The sequence below is a fragment of the Drosophila takahashii genome, chromosome 2R (genome assembly GCF_030179915.1).
Source record: "Drosophila takahashii strain IR98-3 E-12201 chromosome 2R, DtakHiC1v2, whole genome shotgun sequence".
Taxonomy (NCBI): domain Eukaryota; kingdom Metazoa; phylum Arthropoda; class Insecta; order Diptera; family Drosophilidae; genus Drosophila; species Drosophila takahashii.
Window position 1 is genome coordinate 19583040 of NC_091679.1, and position 8048 is coordinate 19591087.

Consider the following 8048-nt stretch of genomic DNA (forward strand, 5'->3'; position numbering starts at 1 on the left):
TTCAGCGTGTCTATTTTTTAAATTTTGTTTTTAAGTTGTCAAAAATCAAAACGCCTACTTCCTACAAACGAATTTTCTCATATGTGTTTGAATGTTCCTAAGGGAGCCTTAAGATATATTGGTACGATCCGGCTCGCTCCGACATATGGGCGGTTCTTTTACAAACCGAACACCTTTTATTGGCTCACATTTTTGATTTGCCTGAAACTTTTTTCACACGTACTATTCGGAAAATAAGTAAACACGTGTATCAAGATTTGACCGAAAAAAAATTATTTTTTTAGTTAGAATTTTTTTAAGTGTGCCAAAAATTGTCAAATTTGAAAAAGTACCCTCTCATTGAAAATCTATATCTCCGGTTATATGAATCCAATTGACTTCTTGTCTTTTGCATTAATTCCTCTAAAACCTCTGCTTTCAAAATAAAATTTCTTAAAAAAAATTATTTTTAATTTCTTAAAAATAAAAACAAATTAAGATTTAAAAAAAATTTTTAACTATTGCCCCCACAAAAAAAAAATTTTTTTTTTTTAATACTTGCGCCATGTTGTTAGTTACAATCGGTTTTTGTAAAAAGTTGGAGCCACTTTTAGTTTTTAAAATATCGAATTTGTTTTAGCAAGGCCTCGGCTTTTTTCTATGAAAAAACGTCGCAGCAAGTAGATCTACTCTCTCACTCTTATCGGATCCTAATGGAATTTATGTTTTCTCATTGTTTACTAGTCTTTTAACAATTGTTAATGATTAAAAGTTAAGTTTTAAGTTTTTTGACAATTTCTGAATGACAAAAAGTAAAAAGTCATTTTTTAATCAATTAAAAACTTACAACTATTTATTTAACCGTCTATTTAATAAACAATAATTTTAAATTTATTTTATTTATTTTTTTTTTATATTAGGGGCTGTCCATATATTACGTAATCACGTTTTTGCTGATTTTTGACCCCCTCCCCCCCTTGGTGATCAAACGTAATCTTTCAATAAGTACCCCCCCCCCCCAATGATTACGTAATCCCAAGAATAAAATTTTTTTTGTTTTAATATGTGGATTCAAACAGAGATGCAACCCAATCTTTAATATTGTTTATAAATGGAGTTTGGTATGACACATTCGGTTCGTGTACGCTGAAATTATCTCCAACATACTCTTCGTCAAGCCATTCCAGGTCTTCGCATTCTTCGTGTGATTGAACCACTAAACATTCTCTTTCTCGCCGCCCAGCCACTAAAAAAAATTTTTTCTCTGCTTTCCTATCTAAGTTTGCAGATATATTTAAAGAAAAAAAGTTTTTAAAAAAATTCTTTAAATAAAAAAATACATATAAAATGATTACGTAATCATTGTGCAAGACCCCCCCCCTCCCCATGTAATCAAACATAATCATTTCAATGACCCCCTCCCCCCCCCCTAGGTGATTACGTAATATATGGACAGCCCCTTATGTAATTTATTAAACATTTTTAAACGGTTAAATAAATAGTTGTAAGTTTTTAATTGATTAAAAAATGACTTTTTACTTTTTGTCATTCAGAAATTGTCAAAAAACTTAAAACTTAACTTTTAATCATTAACAATTGTTAAAGGACTAGTAAACAATGAGAAAACATAAATTCCATTAGGATCCGATAAGAGTGAGAGAGTAGATCTACATGCTGCGACGTTTTTTCATAGAAAAAAGCCGAGGCCTTGCTAAAACAAATTCGATATTTTAAAAACTAAAAGTGGCTCCAACTTTTTACAAAAACCGATTGTAACTAACAATATGGCGCAAGTATTAAAATAAAAAAAAAAAATTTTTTTGTGGGGGCAATAGTTAAAAATTTTTTTTAAATCTTAATTTGTTTTTATTTTTAAGAAATTAAAAAAAAATTTTTTTTAAGAAATTTTATTTTGAAAGGAGAGGTTTTAGAGGAATTAATGCAAAAGACATGAAGTCAATTGGATTCATATAACCGGAGATACAGATTTTCAATGAGAGGGTACTTTTTCAAATTTGACAATTTTTGGCACACTTAAAAAAATTCGAACTAGGAAAATAATTTTTTTCGGTCAAATCCTAATACACGTGTTTACTTATTTTCCGAATAGTACGTGTAAAAAAAGTTTCAGGCAAATCAAAAATGTGAAATTTTTTTTTTGGCCAAATCTGTTCGGTTTGTAAAAGAACGGCCCATATACGGTGTGTCAGAAAGGATGATCAGAACGATTACTGAAAAAGCTCGTAGTATGGTAAATGGTGCTAAATTAGATAAAAGCTATTGGGGTGAAGCTGTTCTGACAGCAACTTATTTAATTAACAGGATTCCCACTACACTCATAAAAAAAAATCGAAGAATTTCCTTAAAATCTAGAAAATTCTTTCTTGAATTTTTGCCAAAGGCGACCTCACCTTTGTTTCAAGAAATGGTTTTTTTGAAAGGCACCATTAAAACAAGAAAGGAATTTTTAGGAAGCCACCATAAAAACAAGAAAAAATATTTCTTAAAACAAGAAAGGCGATTCTTGTTTCAAAGGTGGTTTGTTTCTTGTTTCAAGAAATTAAATTTCTTAAAACAAGAAAGGGTTTTTTAGAAAGGCACCTTTTAAAGAAGAAAAATTCTTTCTTGTTTAAATTTCCTTTCAAGAAATTTTATTTCTTGATTTAAGAAATATTATTTCTTGAAAGGAAGTTTTATATTAACACTGAAACCCTAAAAATAAAATGTAACTTAGTTTTTTCTTTTGCATATTATATTTATTTACATTTAAAACATTTAACACTTAACATTTAAACATTTTTAAATAACACATTTTTGACTCAAGAAAACATTATTATTACCCAAGGTCTGTTGAACTTCAGATGACCTAAGGTGATCCATTTTCTTCGCCTTTCCTCATCTATAAAAAAAAGAGTTATTGGGATATCAATGATTTGTTTTTAGATAAACAACTTTTTTGAAATAATGTAATGTTAATAATAGCCAAAATACAAACACGTTGGACAGACGACCGAGAGAGAGGAGCAAGACAGGTAGAAAATGAAGGGTTGAAAATCGAATTTCAGAGAGAGAGAGGCACGGGAGAGACACGTACATACATACATATATATTTACATACAGTCCTTTGCGCGAAGGGAGACCGAATGTAAGCAGGGCAGATCGTGTCAGTTTTTAGAAGGTGAAGAGAGAAACGTCGCGACGCGTAGGTCAAGCGAGCGAGAGAGAGGAGCAGAATATGAAAGGATTGAAAATCGGGTTTCAGATCGGGTGAGCCGCGTACATGCATACATAAGTATGTCAAACAAATACAACATATTTTTCTTACCTTAGAAGGTTTTAAAACAAAATTACAGCTTCGACAAACAAATTATTTGGCTGATGCAACTGCAGGTATTTTCACTCTGAAAAATAAATAAAATGCGAGTAATAAGATAAAGTTATTATAGAACTGGACACCCAGAAATTTATGTACAAATGTATGTATGTACGTAGCTCTTAGCTAAAAAACAATTCAACTAAATTGGTATACGCTTGGTAAAGAGATTTGAAATTTATCCTTTAATTACATACAAACAATTGTACGCCCGCTATACAAAAAATTATATATTTACATACCTTTGAATATTTGGAAAAAGGCTTCACCTCTTATCCGCTTGAAAATCACGTCCATCACTTACGAATTTTTTTCACAACTGACGCTCGGGGGATCAGAGAAGTCGGTAGCCGGGTAGTAGTCGGGCCGAGTAGGCCCTTCGTCCCACTTCGTTTTTCTTGTCGTTAACATTCGGCAGCCGAAGAAAGTCAATGGCTACTTTCCTATATTGTAGGGTCATTTCATTCATATATTCAAAGGTGATTTTGTGATTTAAATACGTACAAAAATGTTTTGGCTGCGACGGCAAAACAAACATATGAGATTTTCATTTTTCTATTTTTAAGAAAAATTCTTTCTTGAATTTTTTCCATCAAGTAAGGTTTTCTGTATTCAAAGGCCAATTTTCTAATAACAAGAAATTTTTTTCTATTTTCAAAGGTAGGCCGATTCAATGGCGAGATTTCCAAAATTTAGAAATTAATTTTTATGAGTGTAGGGCACTTGATGATAGTTCAAAAACTCCATATCAGGCATGGCACAATAGAAAGCCAAATTTAAAATACTTGAAAATATTTGGTTCAACAGTGTATGTTCATATTAAAAATAGAAAAAGAAAATTTGATGAGAAATCATGCAAAACTATTTTAATTGGTTATGAACCAAATAATTTAAAACTATGGGACGTAAATAATGAAAAATTTATTGTCGCAAGAGACGTAATCGTAGATGAAACAAACATGATCAATTCAAGAGCTGTTAAAAGTGGAGTGGAATTCCTGAATGAGAGTAAGGAGGTTGCTAATACGAATATCCTGAATGAGAGTAAGGAGATTGATAATACGAATATCCTGAATGAGAGTAAGGAGATTGATAATACGAATATCCCGAATGAGATTAAGGAGATTGATAATACAAATATTCTGAATGAGAGTAAGGAGATTGATAATACGAATATCCTGAATGAGAGTAAGGATTGTGATAAAATGAATATCCAGAGTGACAGTAGGGAGAAAAGATTTGACAGTAATGAATGTAGTTCTAGAAGAAGTGATAGGCTTAAGAACAGGCCACAAATATCATATAAGGAAAATGAAATCGATAATAACTATATTTTAAACGCTCATTCAATTTTTAGTGATATTCCAAGTTCTTTCGAAGAAATACAAAGTAGGAGTGACAAATCTCTGTGGGAGGCAGCTATTAAAACTGAATTGGACGCCCATGACTTACAGTGGCTCACAGCTTATTTCAACCAGTCTACACCAAAAACTTTAACAGGCCACAAAAACTAAACAAAACATGTTATCAAAATAATTTAAACGCAGAATACATCTATGAGGATACACATTAGTGTATAATAATTTTATGATTTTTTAAATATTTTACAAATATTTTTTATGAATTAATTACAAAAAAAGCCCAAAAAAAAGGCCACAGCTTATTTCAACCAGTTAACAAAAAAATCGAATAAATTAACATAGTGGCCAAAACCTATTTTTTTTTTTAATTTGGCATGACTACCCTTTTGTTTAACAACAATTTAAAGTTAACTTTATATGGAAACAATGCCTTTTGTTGTTGTTGCCAAGTAAAAACTACTCCCGACCCTTGGGAAGGACTTTTGGCATAGTTTCGTCTAAAAATATTGTGTTTTCTAACATTTTTTCGTTAAGTGGACTTCCAATATTGTTTTGTGGTAATGTTAAAACACATTTAATTCATAATCATTAGCTTTCGACAGCTCTGGATGAGCTGAATCTGCGAAAAAATATGCACTTCCCATGGGTAATTTCTTTAGTTAAATCAAAAATTAATTTATATTTCAAAATCCTTTCAGTTTTTAATTCATTTATCCTTTTGAATGTGAAGATGAACTCAAATCTTAATCGCGGAGTAAAAAAAAAAAATTATGGAAGGACCTGTTTGACACTTATAGGCCCAAAACAATTAGCGTTCGCCGTTAGACTTTAAAATAGCAATTTGACTTCCCAATTTAGGCTCGTCATTGGGATTTTCTCCGCTTAGATATATTTTTCCGACTCAAATGTATCAAAATTCAAGTATTTCTTTCAAATACATTTTTTCAAACATACTAAGGACACTAATAAGTGAGTTTCTCGTGTGTATCCAAATGAGCCCTAAGCCTAGCGGCGAACGCTAATTGTTTTGGGCCTATAAGTGTCAAACAGGTCCTTCCATAATTTTTTTTTTTTACTCCGCGATTAAGATTTGAGTTCATCTTCACATTCAAAAGGATAAATGAATTAAAAACTGAAAGGATTTTGAAATATAAATTAATTTTTGATTTAACTAAAGAAATTACCCATGGGAAGTGCATATTTTTTCGCAGATTCAGCTCATCCAGAGCTGTCGAAAGCTAATGATTATGAATTAAATGTGTCTTAACATTACCACAAAACAATATTGGAAGTCCACTTAACGAAAAAATGTTAGAAAACACAATATTTTTAGACGAAACTATGCCAAAAGTCCTTCCCAAGGGTCGGGAGTAGTTTTTACTTGGCAACAACAACAAAAGGCATTGTTTCCATATAAAGTTAACTTTAAATTGTTGTTAAACAAAAGGGTAGTCATGCCAAATTAAAAAAAAAAAAATAGGTTTTGGCCACTATGTTAATTTATTCGATTTTTTTGTTAACTGGTTGAAATAAGCTGTGGCCTTTTTTTTTGGGCTTTTTTTGTAATTAATTCATAAAAAATATTTGTAAAATATTTAAAAAATCATAAAATTATTATACACTAATGTGTATCCTCATAGATGTATTCTGCGTTCAAATTATTTTGATAACATGTTTTGTTTAGTTTTTATGGGCTGTTAAAGTTTTTGGTGTAGACTGGTTGAAATAAGCTGTGAGCCACTGTAAATAATACCTGGTCGATTGTTAAGCCGCCTGACAATGTAAATATTGTTGACAGTAAATGGGTTTTTACGTTAAAGTCTGACGAATTTGGAAATCCAAAAAGATACAAAGCTAGATTAGTGGCGCGTGGGTTTACTCAGAAATATCTTATAGATTATGAAGAAACATTTGCTCCTGTGGCTAGAATAGCAAGTTTTCGCTTCATATTATCAATTTCAGTCCAATATGATTTGAAGGTACATCACATGGATGTAAAAAGTGCTTTTCTAAATGGAAAATTAAAAGAAGAAATCTATATGAAAGTGCCCCAAGGTGTATTATGTAGTGCTAATAGTGTATTTAAATTAAATAAAGCTATTTACGGTCTTAAACAAGCAGCAAGATGCTGGTTTGAGGTATTTGAACAAGATTTAAAGGAATGTGGATTTGTAAACTCACCGGTAGATCGATGTATTTATGTTCTTGATAAGGGTGACGTGAAGAAAAACATACATTTACTTCTTTATGTAGATGATTTAGTTAATGCCACATCAGACTTAGAGAAAACAAGAAAGGATGCTAGCTTCGGCCAGCCGAAGCTTATATACCCTTGCAGATAAAGCAAACTCCTATAGTTTAATGCTCACTCTGTGCAGTTCCAGGAATTCCAGATTCAGCGTGCCTATTATTTAAGTTGTCAAAAATCAAAACGCCTACTACCTACAAAGTTACAGTGAATTTTCTTATATTTGTTTAAATATTCCTATGGGAGCCTTAAGATATAGTGGTCCGATCCGGGTCGCTCCGACATATATACTACCTGCAATAGAAAGAAGACTTTCGGGAAAGTTTCATCGCGATTGCTTTAAAACTGAGATACTAGTTCGCATAGAAACGGACAGACGGACAGGCGGACATGGCTAGAAAGACTCGGCTATTGGTGCTGATCAAGAATATATATACTTTATGTGGTCGGAAACGTCTCCTTCACTGCGTTGCAAACATCTGACTGAAATTATAATACCCTCTGCAAGGGTATAATGAAATGTTTCAAAACATATTTAATGAACAAGTTCAGAATGACTGACTTGGAAGAAATAAAATTTTTCACTGGAATGAGAATAGAAATTGATGATGATAAAATACTTTTAAGCCAAGCTGCTTATATTAAAAAGATTCTGAATAAGTTCAATATGAGTGATTGTAAATCAGTCAGTACTCCACTAGCAAGCAAGCTTAATTATGAATTATTAAATTCAGATGAATGGCATGATGCGCCTTGTCGAAATTTAGTCGGTTGTTTTATGTATGTTATGTCATGTACACGTCCAGATTTGGCCACTGCTGTTAATATTTTCAGTCGATATATGAATAAAAATAATGCAGAATTATGTTTAAAAAGGATTCTTAGATATCTAAAAGGGAATATTGATATGAAATTAGAATTTAAAAAGAATACTAGTTTTGAAAATATATTTGTAGGGTACGCAGACTCTGACTGGGGAGGAATTGAAATCGATAGAAAGAGTACAACTGGGTTTCTATTCAAAATGTTTACACAAAATTTTATATATTGGAATACGAAAAGGCAAAATTCAGTAGCTGCTTCATCG

General features: G+C 31.5%; 1 long non-coding RNA gene across 1 annotated transcript; it reads right to left on the reverse strand.

Annotated features, from left to right (window-relative positions):
* Positions 1-2672: 2672 nt before the first annotated feature.
* LOC138912720 (uncharacterized) lies at positions 2673-3716 on the reverse strand. Its single transcript, XR_011418269.1, has 3 exons — positions 3595-3716; positions 3305-3380; positions 2673-2878 (listed from the first exon to the last, which is right to left on the reverse strand). It is a non-coding gene; the product is annotated as an uncharacterized lncRNA (long non-coding RNA).
* Between the last annotated feature and the right edge of the window lie 4332 nt (positions 3717-8048).